This window comes from Suncus etruscus, chromosome 16 (assembly GCF_024139225.1).
Source record: "Suncus etruscus isolate mSunEtr1 chromosome 16, mSunEtr1.pri.cur, whole genome shotgun sequence".
NCBI lineage: Eukaryota > Metazoa > Chordata > Mammalia > Eulipotyphla > Soricidae > Suncus > Suncus etruscus.
Window position 1 is genome coordinate 66,062,989 of NC_064863.1, and position 17,630 is coordinate 66,080,618.

Below are 17,630 nucleotides of genomic sequence, written 5' to 3' on the forward strand. Positions count from 1 at the left end.
CTACCTTAGGGTGTGACCTGGCATTCTGCCCCCACCCTAGGGTAGGACCTGATTCTGCTTCCACCATTGGTTGGTATCTGATCCCACCATTGGGTGGGACCTGACTCTGGACTATAAGAGCAAGGGTCTGTGGAAGGCGAGAGCTTTTTGCTGGCTGGAACTGAATCTGAGTCTTCGGACTTCAGTTTTGTCCATCCGAATAAAGCAAATATTTCCATGAGCCTGATTGTCTGCGAGCTGTTTACCCGCCGTTTCACCTCAGAACCGTGGGCTAGACAGGGTGGCAGACACGTGCTCCGAGCTGGAAGAAAAGGGCCTCATTCTCCATCCCTCCATCAGTCAACCTCTTCAGGGGCTGACCTGCTACAACCCATAACATAATTATCAGAAGAAGTCCCCTTGCTGATATCTTAACTTTGATCTTTCACCAAAGAAAGTTAAGATAAATAAAACAGAATCCATGTGCAATTACTTTGTCCCTCAAGTCCCCAGATTGTAGCACATTATAATATTTCTTAACAGCACACAAGGCAATCTAAAGCCATCAAACTTACGTAACTCCTTAAACATTAGAGGCATAGTATTTTTACATTTCCATGTACATGCATATTAGCTTAAGTTAACCTCAAATTTTAAGTGGGTGCGTTTTAAGGATTAGAGTCAAAGGAGCACAGTAAAAACGGTGTTAGATTGGCAATTGTTGTTTGCATAGGCCCACCAAAATATGAGAGGCATGGAAAGGAATAACCTTGGCCTAAATACAAAGAGATCCTACCCCTGAAGTTTCCTGGCATAAGACCAGCTCTAGGCCTCAGGAAAGTTATCGTTCGCTCCAAGACATTGTCCGTAGCGCCAACACACTTATCACACAGTCTCTGTTGTTGGTCTCATGTTTCTGTATTAAAGATTCTGGAATCTGCATGTCCTACATTGAAGTCATGATGTGGAGTGCCTTCTCGTTTCACCTCACCATGAAAGGGCAATGCAGGAAGCCCTGTCCTGTAAGCAGGTTGTTGTTGTTAAGTCCTCTCAGTGTTAAGGGAAGTCTTTTTTGAGCAGGACGATGTCTGAGCAGTGGTAGGGTCTTCCGTGGTAGAGGATTGCTTCCAGGTGATGTTATAGACAAACCTCACCATAAAGGGGCAATACAGCAAGCCCTGTCCAGTAAGCAGGTCATTGTTCTTGTTGTCTTCTCAGTGTTAAGCGGTGTCTCTTTTGAGTAGATCAATGTCAGAGCAGCTGTAGGGTCGTCCCTGGTACAGGAATGCCTCCGAGTGATGTTATATACAACCTTGGATGTTTTGTAAATGTCTTCTGTAGATCAAGGGGTAAATGGAGAATGCCCATTCTTCTGAGGCCTGTGCCAGGTCTTTATGTCAATGTTCAGGGTGTAAGGTCTCATTGCACTACAAGATTTGTGTGTTCTCATTTCTATTAGATAAGAACTTATTGGTATGTATAGTATTTTCCCATGTTAGTGTGCCTACGCAAACAAGATATAAAGCCACGTGGTGCTATCAGATATATGTGGGCATAAGAACATTTCCAACAAGACCCATGACTTGGTTCAAACATAAGTATTAAACTGAGGGATTGTTTCACACCAAATTCCATATTGAGCAGGTCACAAAGAGAAGATAAAAAACATGGGGGGGGTTCATCACTGTATAAGAAAGTATTTAGCAAAAGTTATAGCCGTCAAAGAAAACACCCATAAAATGATGAAAAGATATGTGTCCTTTTTATGCCTTTTAAAATAGTTGGGTGGGTGTTAACTCTAGGGCACCACTTTGGTCTGTGACTTAGGACTCAACAGTACTTAAGTTAGAAAGGGTAAAAAAGGAGTAATGATGATAGGAGTTAAAGAAGTTAAAGAGAAATATGAACTTATGAAGGGGTATGCAACAGGGCAGAGTACAAAATGGACATTCTGCATACATAAAAACATAATTCAATGATAGTGTCTACTATTAATGTTTCTTGTGAGAGTACAATTAATGTTTCTTGTGAGAGTACTATTAATGTTTTTTGTGAGAGTACTATTAATGTTTCTTGTGCCCGCGTGGGCGATAGCCCCCGCGCGATTTTGAAAATGTAGACTGGACAGAGATTGCCAGTGCCAGCCAAACCTCCTCCTGCTAGACTCCCGGCTCCCAGGAAGGAGAGATCCTTCAAGAAGCTGGGAGACCAGAAGTTCAGAGCCCCACCCAGACCCCTAAGGAGCCGCATGGATAGTGGGGGAAGGCCTAGGGTACCTTCAAGCTCCACCAAGGGACCCAACTCACCGGCTTGCCCAGGTGTGTGGCCCGGGGAAGCCCTGGAGATCTGGAGCAAGGCGGCAGAGGGGTGCTGGGGTTACCCAAGTCCCGCACCCCCCCTAGGCCTGGCCAAGCAGGCCTCCGGCATGGCAGGGGCCTGCCAAACCTCCTCCTGCTAGACTCCCGGCTCCCAGGCCCCCTTTTTATTTCTAATATGCGTTATCAAGTTTCTTTCTCTCTTTTGCTTTGTGAGTTTTGCCAATGGTCTATCAATCTTGTTTATTTTTTCAAAGAACCAACTTCTGCTTTCGTTGATCTTTCAGATTGTTTTTTGGGTTTCCATTTCATTGATTTCTGCTCTCAGCTTTGTTATTTCCTTCTGTCTTCCTATTTTTAGTTTTTTTTTTTGTTGTTGTTGTTGATCATTTTCTAATTCTATAAGCTGCATCATTAAGCTATTCATGTATGCTCATTCTTCCTTCCTGATGTGTGCTTGCAAAACAATAAATTTTCCTCTCAGTACCGCTTTTGCTGTATCCCATAGGATCTGATAGTTTGTGTTTTCATTGTCGTTTGTTTCCAGGAAATTTTTTATTTCTTCTTTGATTTTATCTCGGACGGACCCACTGCTTGTTCAGTAGTAGACTGTTTAATTTCCAGGTGTTAAATTTTTTCTTCTGTATCCCTTTGTAGTTCACATCTAACTTCAGAGCCTTTTGGTCAGCAAAGGTAGCCTGAAAAATTTCTATCTTCTTGATTTTATGGAGGTATGTTTTATGTGTCAGCATGTGGTCTATCCTGGAGAATGACCCGTGTACTTCGGAAAAGAATGTGTATCCAGGTTTCTGAGGGTGGAGTGTCATATATATATTTATATACTAGGCCTCTTTCTTCCATTTCTCTTTTCAGGTCTAGTGTATTTTTGTTGGGTTTAAAGTTGGTTGAACTATCAAGTATATATATATACTATATATATATCAAGTATATATATACTATATATATACTATATATATATATATATATATATATATACTAGGCCTCTTTCTTCCATTTCTCTTTTCAGGTCTAGTGTATTTTTGTTGGGTTTAAAGTTGGTTGAACTATCAAGTGTTGACAAGCCCGTGTTGAGTTCTCCCACAATTATTGTGTTATTATTGATATCCTTTTTCAGATTTGTCAACAATTGTATTAAATACTTTGCTGGTCCCTCATTGGGTGTGTATATGTTTAGAAGAGTGATTTCTTCCTGCTGTACATATCCCTTGATTATGACATAATATCCATCTTTGTCCCTTACAACTTTTCTGAGTATAAAGTTTGTGTCATCTGATATTAGTATGGCTGCCCCCGCTTTTTTATTTTATTTTTTTTTTATTTTTTTTTTTTTTTGGTTTTTTGGGCCACACCCGGTGATGCTCAGGGGTTACTCCTGGCTATGCACTCAGAAGTCACTCCTGGCTTGGGGGACCATATGGGATGCCGGGGATCGAACCGCGGTCCATCCTAGGCTAGCGCAGGCAAGGCAGGCACCTTACCTCTAGCGCCACCGCCCGGCCCCCAACCCCCGCTTTTTTAAGGGTGTTGTTTGCTTGAATGATTTTCCTCCAGCCTTTGATTTTGAGTCTATGTTTATTCTGACTATTCAGGTATGTTTCTTGTAGGCAGCAGAAGATTGGCTTCAGTTTTTTGATTCATTTCGCCACTCTGTGCCTCTTAACAGGTGCATTTAGTCCATTGACATTGAGAGAAATAATTGTCATGGGATTTATTGCCATCTTTGTGTAGAAGTTTGGTGTGTTTTTTGTAGAATAGATCTTTCAGTTTTTCTTTTAAGGCTGGTTTTGAGTCTGTAAAGTTTTTGAGCTGTTGTTTATTTGTGAAGCCATGTATACTTCCTTCAAATCTGAAAGTGAGTTTTGTCAGGTGCAGTATTCTTGGCAAAGCATTTATTTCATTTAGTTTTGTCACTATATCCCACCACTGTCTTCTGGCCTTGAGTGTTTCTGGTGACAGGTCTGCTGTAAATTTCAAGGATGCTCCCTGGAATGTAATTTCCCTTTTTGATCTTGCTGCTTGCAGTATTCTATCTCTATCTGTGGGATTCATCATTGTGACTAGGATGTGTCTTGGGGTGTTTCTCCTGGGGTCTTTTTTAGCTGGTACTCTTCTGGCATGCAGGATTTGGTCACATGTTTTCTTTAGCTCTGGTAGTTTCTCTGTGATGATGCTCTTGACTGTTAATTCTTCCTGGAGATTTTCTTCTTGGGTCTCTGGGACTCCAATGATTCTAATGTTGTTTCTGTTGAGCTTATCAAAAACTTCTATTTTTTTCTTTTTCTTTTTCTTTTTTCTTTCTTTTTTTTTTTTTTTTTTTGGTTTTTGGGTCACACCCAGCATCGCTCATGGGTTACTCCTGGCTCTATGCTCAGAAATTGCTCCCGATGACCTTCTGCATGAAAGGCAAACGCCTTACCCTCCATGCTATCTCTCTGGCCCCAAAGACTTCTATTTTAATCTGCTCAGATTCTTTTAGTAATTTTTCCATTGTCTGATCATTTGATTTAAGACTTTTTTCCAATCTCTTCTGCTATGTAAAGTTGTTATGCATCGCATCTTCCAGCACACTAATTCTATCCTCAGCTGCTTTTGACCTGTTGGAAAGCTCATCCATTATGTTCTTCAATTCGTCTATTGAGTTTTTCAGACCTGTTATTTGACCTGATATTTCAGTTTGGAGTTTTCTGATTTCTATCTTCATATTCTCTTGATTTTTATTAGTGTTCTGATTTATACTTTGTTTGAGTTCTGTGAGCATCTTCCATATTTCTTCTCTAAACTCCATTTCTGGAAGACTGCTTAGGTGGTTGGCCATTGTTGGGTCATCAGAGTTTCCATCTTCATTCTATATGGCTGATGTTGGTCTGCGTAGTTTCCCCATTGTCACGCTTATGCTGTGGGTTTTTCTACGTGTTGTGGTGGTATTCATTGGCTAGGTGGAGTGCACGGCCGTGAAGCGGTGCTCCTCTGCTTCGACCCCTTATAGGTGGGCATAAGGTGACCAGCAGAGTCAGCTTTATCTGCAACTCTGGCCCGGAAAGACTCACCTCAGCCAAGGCAAGCCGCCAGGGGATGAATGCCAGAGAAGATCAAGTTCCCAGGTTGAAGCAAGCCAAGGGAAGCCCCAAAATGTCTGCCAAGCTTAAGGGGCCCAGCAGAGTCTGTCTTATGCACAACTCTGGCCTGGAAAGACACATGTCAGCCGAGGCACTCCCTTAGGGGATTAATGCCCTTAGGGGATTAATGCCCGAGAAGATCAAAGTTCCCAGGTTGAAGCAAGCTGGAGGAAGCCCCAAAATGTCTGCCGAGCCTAAGGGGCCCAGCAACTCTAGCCTGGAAAGACTCACCTCAGCCAAGGCAAGCTGTCAGGGGATGAATGCCAGAGAAGATCAAAGTTCCCAGTTGAAGCAAGCCAGGGGAAGCCCCAAAATGTCTGCCAAGCTTAATACTAATTCTTAATGAATGGAGGTAACTTCTCTCCATGGCTCTAATTCTCATAGGTGGACTATCTCAGGATTAAATAGTCTCCTTTTCATTTTTGTTTTGTTTTGTTTTGTTTTGGGGCCACATCTGGTGATGCTCAGGGGTTATTCCTGGCTATGTGCTCAGAAATCGCTCCTGACTTGGGAACATATGGGACGCTGGGGAATTGAAGTCAGTCACGTGCAAGGCAAATGCCCTACTCCTGTGCCACCGCTCCGGTCCTCCTTTTCATTTTTGAGTTTTCAGGGTCATATCCAGAGGTGCTCAGGAGCAACTCTTGTTTCTGTGCTTGGGGAAACATATGTGGTGCTAGGGATTGAATAGGGTCAATCATATGCAAAGCAAATACTGTAAACCATGCATATATTTATATGTACATGTTATACATTTACTGCCTTATCAATATTAATAAAGTAGAACATATTACTAGACACTACATACAAAATAGTCTTTACTCTTTACCCAATATAAGGTATGACTGATGAAAGACAAGGAAGTGCTAAAAAGGGGCCGGAGCGATAGCGCAGTGCTAGGGCATTTGCCTTGCATATGGCTGACACAGGATGAATCTGGGTTTGATCTCCGGTGTCCCATATGGTCTCCCAAGCCAGGAGCGATTTCTAAGCACATAGCCAGGAGTGACCCCTGAGTGTCACCGGATGTGGCCCCCCAAAAAAAGGAAGTGCTAAAGAAAGATTCATTCAACTTGTTAGAGATGGAAAGGAAAACTTTTATTTTAGAGGAAGTGGGGTACCCCTGCGGGGGTTGTGGAAGAAGGTAGCTCTGATTCCAACAAGGACAGGTAGAAGTTTAGAGGCAATGAGAAGAATAGGAGTCAGTGGACAAGAAATTTCTAAAAAAGAAAACATAAGGAGTAGAAAAGATTCTTGCTTGAAGATTCCAGAGAACTCTGGCTTAAAAACAAATTGATAAAATACCGAGAGTGCAGGATTTCAGCTAACCTGATTTAGCAAGATTCTTGCTCAAACTGATTCTAGAAAAACAGTCTATCCAGTTGCACATAAGGGCCTAGTTACTCTTGGATGACCTCTTGGACATAAGTGACCAAGGAGGTTACAAAACTAATGCAATAACCCACCATGAGTGTTGTCAATTGCTACTCATGAGCTTTGCAACATTAATTTTTTTAATCTTCACAAGGACTGTGTGAGATAATATTCTTATCCTCATTTTCCAGATGAGAAAATTTTCCAGATGAGAAAACTGGATCACAGAGAATTCAGGCAATTTCTCCATTTATTAATTGTAGGAATTAAACCTAGAAGTCTTGATACCACATTCTTCTTTTGGAGAAGAAAGGCCACTGCACTGCCTACCCACTGCACTATCCTTCTTCCCCTTCTTCCCACAGTTCCTTCTTTGAATCAGTAAGACATACTGCCTTCTGTGAAAAAGGTTAAGAAATATTTAAACCTAAACTCTAAACCTATAGTTTTTATAGTTGACCAAATCAGCTGGAAATTCTTCAGAATAATTAATAAACTTGTTGGTTACAGACAGAATTATATTTTATTTTATTCTATTCTATTTTTGGTGTTTTGGAGCCATACCCAGAGGTACTCAGGGGTTTCTACTGGCTCTGCTCTCAGTAATGGCTCCTGGCAGACTCGGGGATTATATAGGATGCTGGGATCAAACCAGGGTTAGTCCTAGGTCAGCCACGTTCAAGGCAAAAGCCTTACAGCGGAGCTATCGCTCTAGCCCCACAGACAAAATTTTAGATTATGTAGGTCAGTTTCTAAAATAATTTACAAATGAAATAATTTGTTTTTTTTTTCATGTCCTCAAATTAAGAGGAAACTAAGGAGATGAACAATACTTATTAATTGTCACTTAAATACTAAACATTTTCTTTAAAAAAAAAGTGCTGAAGTCATAGCACAGCAGGAGTGCCTTTGCTTTCCAAGCCAACACTGTTTGATCCCTGGTATCCCATATGGTCCCTTGAGCACTACCAGAAATGACCCCTGAGTGCAGAGCCAGGAGTAATCTTGAGAATTGCTGGATATGGCACCAAAACCAAAACCCAAAATAAAACAAAAGAAAAACCCACAGTTCTTAGGGTAGTAGAGAAAGTGCAGCAGATAAGCTACTCTAGCTATGCTATGAAATACAACCAGAGCACTTACAAAGATCTGCAAAACAAGACAACTAGTTTAGAATGGAAGTAGAAGGGAAGGCCATTTAAACATGTAGGACAGGGCCCGGAGAGATAGCACAGTGGCGTTTGCCTTGCCAGCAGCCGATCCAGGACCAAAGGTGGTTGGTTCGAATCCCGGTGTCCCATATGGTCCCCCGTGTCTGCCAGGAGCTATTTCTGAGCAGACAGCCAGGAGTAGCCCCTGAGCATCACCGGGTGTGGCCCAAAACAACAACAACAAAAAAAAAACATGTAGGACAATGGGGTTGCATTATAAGTAGTACTACCACTACGGCCTTCCTCTCCTAGCAGGTCACTGACCTGGGTTTAACCCTAGCATCATTCATGCATGGTCCCCTAAACAAATACTGCCAGGAGAAATTCCTGAGTACATAGCTAGTATTAAGCCCTAAGAACAGCCAGGTATGATCCCAAACTAAAAATCAACTATCCCAAAACAAACTGAATGTTTACTTGCATTTTACATTTTTTTGTTTGTTTATTTGTTTTTTGGTTTTTCAGGCCACACCCATTTGATGCTCAGGGGTTACTCTTGGCTAAGCGCTCAGAAATTGCCCCTGGCTTGGGGGGACCATATGGGATGCCAGGGGATTGAACTGTGGTCCTTTCCTTGGCTAGCGCTTGCAAGGCAGACACTTTACCTCTAGCGCCACCTCACCAGCCCCCATTTTACGTTTTTTGATTGTAGGTTGACCACGCCCAGTGGTATTTGGTGCTGCACCACAAGAAACAGGACCACAAAGAGAGGGCCCAGTAAGGTTCACAGAGGCAAGACTGTGCTCTACCACTTAAACCACACCCCTAGGCCCCACATATTTGCAGCTTAAAGTAGCTAATTTCAGAAAATGCTGACCTTTGAAAAATCTCTTCTGCCTCATTAAAAACTGATTTTGTTCATTCCTTAGGGTCTGACAAAATGTTCCACAAATGCAGCTTCCCTAAAATTTTTGCATAATGTCCTCATTTTAACATGTTACTTACTATACAGAATAGAGTTTGATGAGGGCTATGCTATGCAAACGTAACCAGTGCTGTTACAAAGAAGATCTACAAAATAAGATCACTAGTTTAGAATGGAAGCAGTGGAAAGCCATTTAAACATGTAGGAGAATGGGGTTGCATTATAAGTAGAACTACCACAAGGGTCTTCCTCTCCTAATATATTTTTTATTTTTTCAAATCAGACCAAAGCAGTTACTATTATCAGAACCATACCCCTAAAGTAAAAATTACTAAACTGATAAGAACAGATACTACACTTGATCTTAGCCAAAAGGCCGAGAAGCGATTAAAGTAAAAATTATATTAAGTAAACACTTTTTTTGGAATGGTTAGCAGTTATCAAACAGTTAATATTCTAAAACAGGTTACTTTTCAGCTGTTCACACAATATAGAAGACAGATTCTACTTGAATGAATGGAAAGAAAATAACAGGTCTGAAATGTGGAGAATTACATTGGGATCTGCAAAAGAAGATATTTCTCAAAACCTATTTTTGACATTAGTGAAGTAGCAAGAGTCTTCAAGCTTTTTCTTTTCTTTCTTTTTCTTTCTTTTGAGTAGGGTATTATCTGGTCATCTAGTGGTTTTTCCCCAAAGCCAGGAGATAAAACCACATTTGTTTGTAATTACTTAAAGATTAGTTTGTCTGATGTATGTGGTAGAACGTAATGGTCCATCCTTTGGATCCAACCTACTAATAATCCCACCAGCACCACCATCTAACTGTCCCAATCTGATGACTCAGGGTGATACTACCAACCACTTCCCACACCCATTGTTTCCCCAGCATCATATTCATTTTGGATAAAGTACTTTCTTGAATTTACTTCTTGTGCAGGTCAATGTACAATATGTAAATACTTGACCTTTGCTGGGACAATGAGAACACTTTACTTACCAATTTGAAGTTGAAATGCATGAGTTGAGGAGAAGGGAGATTGTGTTAGTTTACCTGTGAGATAGACCCTGCAATTCTGGATTTCTGAGTAGCCTCTTTCAGTGAGACAGACAATAATAGCTAGAGTACATGATTAGATTTCACAAAGAGAGAGAGACAGAAAGAGAGAGTGAGACAAAGAGAGTCAGAGAGAGAGTGACACACAGAGAGGTCAGGCATGGTTCATTCTGGTACCAAATGTTATTTTATGCTTCTAGAAGAGACTCCTATACCCATAATAAATTCTTAGTTTATTTAATTCAAACAGGTCTGGATTTTTCAGTAAGTAAAAACTGGCTAGATTTCTTTTTTTAAATCACTCTTTAGCTTAATTTTTCTTTTTTGAAATATGAAGGGAAAACAACATATTCTTCAACTACAGTTTCTCTAACTCATGGCCTTCATATTTTAGTAGGGATAGAAGCATAAGAATGATGTCAACTTTGCTCTTTCTCTTCCCCCACAATGTGTGGGAATATTATTGGTATCTACTCTAAAATAGATCAATTTAGTTTAAAATTAAGATCATGCAATGAAAATCTCTAACATGATTACTTCCTCAGCAGCTAAGCATTAGTTAAATTCTGAGAACAGAAACATAGACTCATACAAGTTATTTCTTTAAAATAGTGAGGTGTTGGAAAGGTAGATGAAAGGTGTTTCAGCTAAGAATTCAATTCTGCCCGGAGAAATAGCACAGCGGCGTTTGCCTTGCAAGTAGCCAATCCAGGACCAAAGGTGGTTGGTTCGAATCCCGGTGTCCCATATGGTCCCCCGTGCCTGTCAGGAGCTATTTCTGAGCAGACAGCCAGGAGTAACCCCTGAGCACCGCCGGGTGTGACCCAAAAACAAAAAAAAAACAAAAAAAAGAATTCAATTCTGGAAGCTTTAAACATTGGCTTTTCTACTTGGCCATTCTATTGTTGACCTTCCTCCGTTATGTTTCTTGGTTCCTCTGTGTCTCTGCTCTCGCTCTACTGATCTACTTGTTCATCTTCTTTTCTTCCCAGGGGCTAGGATATGACTGTACAATCAAGCACATGCCTTTCATCCTCCCTTACCCCCCTTTTTTTACTTTCCTTACTCATGTCTCCTTTCTTGTGACTTTAGTAATTGTGATGCTTATGAGCTATCATAGTACTGTGTTATCTCCTCCAAGGTTATAAATCACCTGTATATGGTTGATCCCCACAACTCCCATTTTAAGTTTTAGAAAAAAGTAGATCATTTTTGTTTAATCTTTTTTCAGATGAGCTTTTGCATGAAAGTCTTCAAGATATCATAGTTTCTGTGAGCCTATATATGGCATGTCCTCAGCCCATGACAGTTGGAGGTTCATTGGTATTGTCCTACAAAAAGCAGATGAAAATATGACTAGAACAAGTGATTTTATTCTATTTTATTTTTGGTTTTTGGGCTACACCCGGTGATGCTCAGGGTTTACTCCTGGCTATGTACTCAGAAATCGCTCCTGACTTGGGGGGCCATGTGGTACACCAGGGATTGAACTAAGGTCTGTCCTGGATCAGCTGCAAAGCAAACACCCTACTACTGCGCTATTGCTCCAGTTCCTAGAACAGGCGATTTTATTAGCAATGAAATGACTTCAATTGTGAAGGACGTCCATCAGAATGAGTTGGAGAATAGCTTCTAAGAGGAGTTGGGGATCTGGTTTTTATGCCCATCAGGAGTAGAGATTACATAACAACTTATACATATCCCAATAATTTTTCAGAAAATTCTTACATATTCATGAGAGCAAGCAGAAATCAAGAGCAATTGAGGAGCATACATATACGTCATATCTACAGAAAATTGTGAATAAAGATCACCTGATGGTTGTAGTTTGGTGATGAAGATCAGGAGACTAGAAATAGCTTCTCCAATAAATTGTAGTGTCTCACTTATCTTGGGGACCTTGTCAGTACACAAGTGTTCTTAAGGTTCCACTTTGGCCAACTCAAAGCCAATCAGAGTAAGTAGAATGCAATGGGGAAGTTTTCCTAAGGGAAAGTTGGTCACACTCTCCAAATGAAAGGCCATATTTGTACTAATTGTACTAATTTTGTTTTAGCTTTTCCTAACCCCCTAGTTTTGTGGAAAAAAGAGAAAGATCAAAATTGCAGAAAGTTTTGACAGGATTGTAATGAGTCATTCTTTGGGTGTTGGGTTAAGGTTTGGTTACCCCACAGTTCCCAGACAATATGATGTATATTGAGGCCTTTAATATAGTTCCCATTTGTAGCAAATATTTCTCAGTTGTATTATTTTTGTTTTTGTTTTTGTTTGTTTTTTGTTTTTATTTGGTTTTTGGGCCACACCCGGTGGTGCTCAGGGGTTACTCCTGGCTGTCTACTCAGAAATAGGTCCTGGCAGGCACGGGGGACCATATGGAACACCGGGATTCGAACCAACCACCTTTGGTCCTGGATCGGCTGCTTGCAAGGCAAACGCTGCTGTGCTATCTCTCCAGGCCCCTCAGTTGTATCTTAATTATTTTCTGTTGGTCTTGTTTTCCCATTGCCTTTCATCTGGCGTTTTCCCATCCCCAAGGGGAGAGGTTTTGATTGGATCTCAATAAATGAGAGTCATTAGAGCTTAGCTGGGAGCTATCATCTAGGCTTGTAGTTTCGTTTGGTGGAGCGACTGGCCTGTGGGTTAAAAGCTTGCAGTGTGAGTTTTCTTATCTGCTAAAACCTCCATATCTGTGTGGATTACTTTTTGCAGGGAATTGTTACTGAATCAGCTTCTCCTGTCCTCCCCATATAGGGGGTATGGTATATCCCTTTTTCTTCTGGGAACTGTGGGATAACCAAATGATGAGTGTTAAGCAAAAGCTATATAGTTTCTGTTTTGTGTGAATCAAGAGAGACCAAGGACATGATTGTTTGATATAATTCTGAATTTTTTCTGCTACCATAGCAACATGGGGAAACTTTTCTTCAGAAATGTCCAGTCCCTTGCATGTGTGCGTTTTTACACACATGCATATTTGTCAGAAAAAATACATAATATTTTACGAATTCCCTACTACCACTACAGGAAAGTAAAAAATCAGGAGGCCCTCTGGGCCCTCCAGCCTGGATGACTGAGAAAAGACCTCAAAGTGAGGTCAGTTTCTTGAAAATTGAGGGTGGTATATCTCAAGCTTAGTAATAGTTGCAAGCATTTATTTGGCCTAATAAGAATCTCCCTGCTGCTGTGCTACGTTTGTATATATTTGAGCATTTATTTCCAGATGACACTTTACCTGGGAAAATCAGCATCAAGAGAATCATAAAAATAACTTTGTAATCTTCCAAGTCAAATTAGTCTTTTAAAAGGAGTTCTGGGCCGGGCGGAGGCGCTGGAGGTAAGGTGCCTGCCTTGCCTGCGCTAGCCTAGGACGGACCGCGGTTCGATCCCCCGGTGTCCCATATGGTCCCCTAAGAAGCCAGGAGCAACTTCTGAGCGCATAGCCAGGAGTAACCCCTGAGCGTCACAGGGTGTGGCCCAAAAACCAAAAAAAAAAAAAAAGGAGTTCTGTATCTTTAAGCAGTCTGCTCTCTCAGATGAAAGAACCCTTCATAGGAACACCTGCCAAACTTGCTAATCTTTCCATTTATATCAGAACTGACACTCAGGGTCTGGTCTGGGAATAAAAAGCTTTGAAATCTTAAAATTTGCCCTTTTGATCCCAGAGAAGCCTCTGGCTCAACTCCCTCTGTCTTTTAATTGGAGCTTATCATTCAGAAGGTTTGTAACCTACTATAAAGGCCTGTGAATGATCGATTGGGAAGAAACTATAGATCAAACCGTATGTACCAATAAGCTTTTTGCTAACAAGAAAGTACAATTTTTTAACCTGGAAGGAAAACAGATGTAGGCGGTCTCTCACGCATAAAATTCATGTTTAAATACATCACTATAGCATTCAATAAACACAATTCAGACTCACCCCCACAACTGAATGTGGCTCTGTTATTTTATTTATTTATTTATTTTTGGTTTTTCAGGCCACACCCATTTGATGCTCAGGGGTTACTCCTGGCTAAGCGCTCAGAAATTGCCCCTGGCTTGGGGGGACCACATGGGATGCCGGGGAATCTAACCGAAGTCCTTCCTTGGCTAGCGCTTGCAAGGCAGACTCCTTACCTCTAGCGCCTCCTCGCCGGCCCCAGTGGCTCTGTTATTTGCCAAATCCTGCACCCACTTTCCTGGGAACCCTGAGAATTCCCTTAAGTGTCCGGACCAAGACAGCTGTGACAATTGCTCTGTGCTGTATTTCTCAAAGTGATCAATTGACAACCAAGAAGATCCTTTCCAAAGTCAAGGAGTCATTACAATCTATATTATAGTAGAATGATTTCTGTTACAAGTTGGTACAAAAATAAGAAATTTAGATCATTTTAGATCAATAACTACCACATGCCAGAGACCCTTGATTTTTTTTTCTAGAAGAAAGTATAAAAATAGCAGCTGCAATTGAAATAACCTGTTGTACAAAATGCACTGTCCTTCCAAACAGGCAAAAAAAAAAAAAAAATGAAAATACTATAGGTAACATTAGTCCTGATTTTTGTCAAATCTTTGAAGGTAATGTTAATTTCTGAAGGTCCATCTGGGATAAGGTAATGTTTTTGGTTATAATTTGAGAAAGAACAGGAATTTCAAGGGCTTTCTACTTGAGCTATTTTTATCATAATGGTGAAACATTCTGTGTAAACCATTGTAATATACATAAAATCTCCTGTGCTGAATTACCCCCACTTGATTTAGGAAAGCTCTGAATTACATATCTATACTCTTTTTTTTTTTTTTTTTTTTTTTGGTTTTTGGGCCACACCCGGCGGTGCTCAGGGGTTACTCCTGGCTGTCTGCTCAGAAATAGCTCCTGGCAGGCACGGGGGACCATATGGGACACCGGGATTCGAACCAACCACCTTTGGTCCTGGATTGGCTGCTTGCAAGGCAAACGCCGCTGAGCTATCTCTCCGGGCCCACATATCTATACTCTTAATTGTTGGAGCATCTAGGCAACCTAGATGAAACCTATAGCATTTGTTATATTGTTATTTGAACAGGGCTGTTTCTTTCCTTTTCTTTTCTTTAATTTTGCTTTTGTTTTGTTTTTGAGTCACCCACCCAATGATGCTCAGGGGTTATTCCTGGCTCTGTACTAAGGAATTACTACTGGGTGGTGCTAAGGGCATTATTTTTCCATATAATCCAAGTTGGTTGCCCACAAGGCAAGTACCCACTGTACTATCACTCTGACCCAATGGATGGGACTGAGCTCTGTTTTGTTCATTTCTTTGAAGAATTTTTTCCATCTTCAGTTCATTTATTTTAAGACTCTTTTCCATTTTCTGCTGTTGACTTGAGGTGTTATGTAGATCATCTTTCAGCCAACTGATTTCTTCTTCAGCAGCTGTTACTCTGTTGGTGAAGCCTTCCAGTGAGTTTGTCATTTCACCTATCAAGTTTTTCAGTTCTGTCATTTCAGTCTGAAATTTTCTCATTTCTGTACTCATATATTTTGAGTCTTATTGGTTGTCTATTCCATGTGTATTTTGTACATCCACAACATTTCCGCTCTAAAGTCCTTATCAGAGAGGCTATACAGGTGGCTGATACTAGTTGGGTCTTCAGAACTAACATCTTCATTTATTAAGTGTGGCGGGACTCTAGATTGTTTTCCCATTGTGACCTTTGCCACTTGGTGGTGTGGCTCATTGATGAGAATACTTGTGCAGCTGTGGAGTGAAGCAGAGAAGTAGTGCTCTTCTGAGGGCACACTGACCTTGGGTGAGAATGCCTCTTCTGAGTCATCAAGGTGACTCCTCTGCTGTCTTATCTCTCTGCTTCAGTTTCTTGGACTGAACTCTATTTTGAATATGTTGAGAAGTTTATGATGTTTTTCAGGCTTGTAGTAGTAAATATGAAGCATTTTATATTCAGGAGAGAAGAATATAGCTTCTTCTCTAAACTCTCATGCCCTGTGCTTGCCTCTACCATAGCAGATGCTATGCTATATTCAAATGATCTACTTATGTGTTTGCCCTTTGACCAAACTGTGAAGCGTTGTATCTTCACTCTGCACCACCTTCCAGTGCACGTGTACTACCTGGCCCACAATAGTTGCTCATTAAACCAAAGTGAATGTTTTTCTTCTCAAATTTTTTTAGAGAACTTTTTGTAAAAGTGTAGGAGTGACTACTGATTTGTAACAACAACAAAAGAGAGTATCAACTGCATTTTGGATGCTGGCACCATGTCTAGCAAATGCCCATCAACCTCTTTGATCAATAGAGGGAAAGCGTCTCTGAAAAAAAAATGGAGTGATTAAAGTGTAATTTATTCATAATCCAAATACTAATACTACATTTTATATTATTTGCATTGTGACTCAAATGAATTTAATTCTCTTGCACCCCAAGGAAATGCTGTCATTTGACACCATAAACAATTTCTAAAACTTAAAAAAAAATCTATGAAGAATATCCATGTAGAATTTAACTTATTGGAAACAAACTTGATGAATTAGCAGCAGGGGAAAAATATGTGAACCACAATTCTTTTCTTTCTTTTTTCTCTTATTCTTTTCTTTATTTCTCTTTCCTTCTTTTATTCTTTTCTTTCTTCCTCTTTTTCTTTCTTTCATTTCTTTCTTCCTTCCTTCTCTTTCTTCCTTCCTTCTCTTTCTTTCTTTCTTTCTTTCTTTCTTTCTTTCTTTCTTTCTTTCTTTCTTTCTCTTTCTTTCTTTCCTTCCTTCTTTCTTTCCTTCCTTCCTTCCTTCCTCCATCCTTCCTTCCTTCCTTCCTTTCGTTTGTTTTTGAGTCACACCCAGCAGCACCCAGGGGTTACTTCTGGCTCTGTACTCAGAAATCACTCCTAGCAATACACAGTTTGGTCTGAAATAGAATGGTTGAATATACCTTAAGGCCATTGAAATCAAATGTTGGAGTTCCTTTGATTGCATTAACAAATTAGCAGGTGTTGGATGCCCAGTACTTGTGCAACTGGTTGGGATAAGATCAAAATGACCATGATTCAGTGTCTTCTGGGAACACACAGTGCTATATACTTATGGAGAAATAAATAATAATTTGCTTTATATCATTGTTATTGTGCTATAGACACCAAAAAGTGTTATACTTAAATAAATATATATAATAAAATAAAGGATAGCATCTTAAAGTCGGAGTTGTTCCACACAACTCTTTGATCTCCTTAGAATAGTTTCTATCTGAATTTAGGTCATTAATAACATGAAGATGTCTGACCTCAAAGGGCTTTAGGGCAAAGTAAATTAAACCTCTGAGTGCTGCCTGGTGTGGCCCCAAAACAAACAAAAAAAAGTACAGAGTACTTTGCTGAAGCAATAGTACAGTGAGTAGGGCATTTGCCTTGTATACCGACAACCTAGAGTTGATCCCCAGCAACTCCATATGATCATCCAAGCACCAATAGAAATATTTCCTGAGTTCTGAGCCAGGAATAACCCCTGAACATCTCCTGGTGTGTTCCCAAAACAAAAAATATCAGCATAAAGATGTACAAAGTACAGATTTCCTAGGACAGAATGGCACTGCAGCAAAAGATAAACGAAACAGATGACCAATGTGCCCTGTAAGAAATGACAAAATATTAATTCTTATCCAAACATTTTATGAATATAAATATATATTTATATAATATATTATATAAATAAAAATTCATATTTTATGA

General features: G+C 40.3%; 1 pseudogene; it reads right to left on the minus strand.

The window, feature by feature from the left end:
* Nucleotides 1–9,037: 9,037 nt before the first annotated feature.
* LOC126032845 (uncharacterized) lies at nt 9,038–9,269 on the minus strand (annotated as a pseudogene).
* Nucleotides 9,270–17,630: the final 8,361 nt, after the last annotated feature.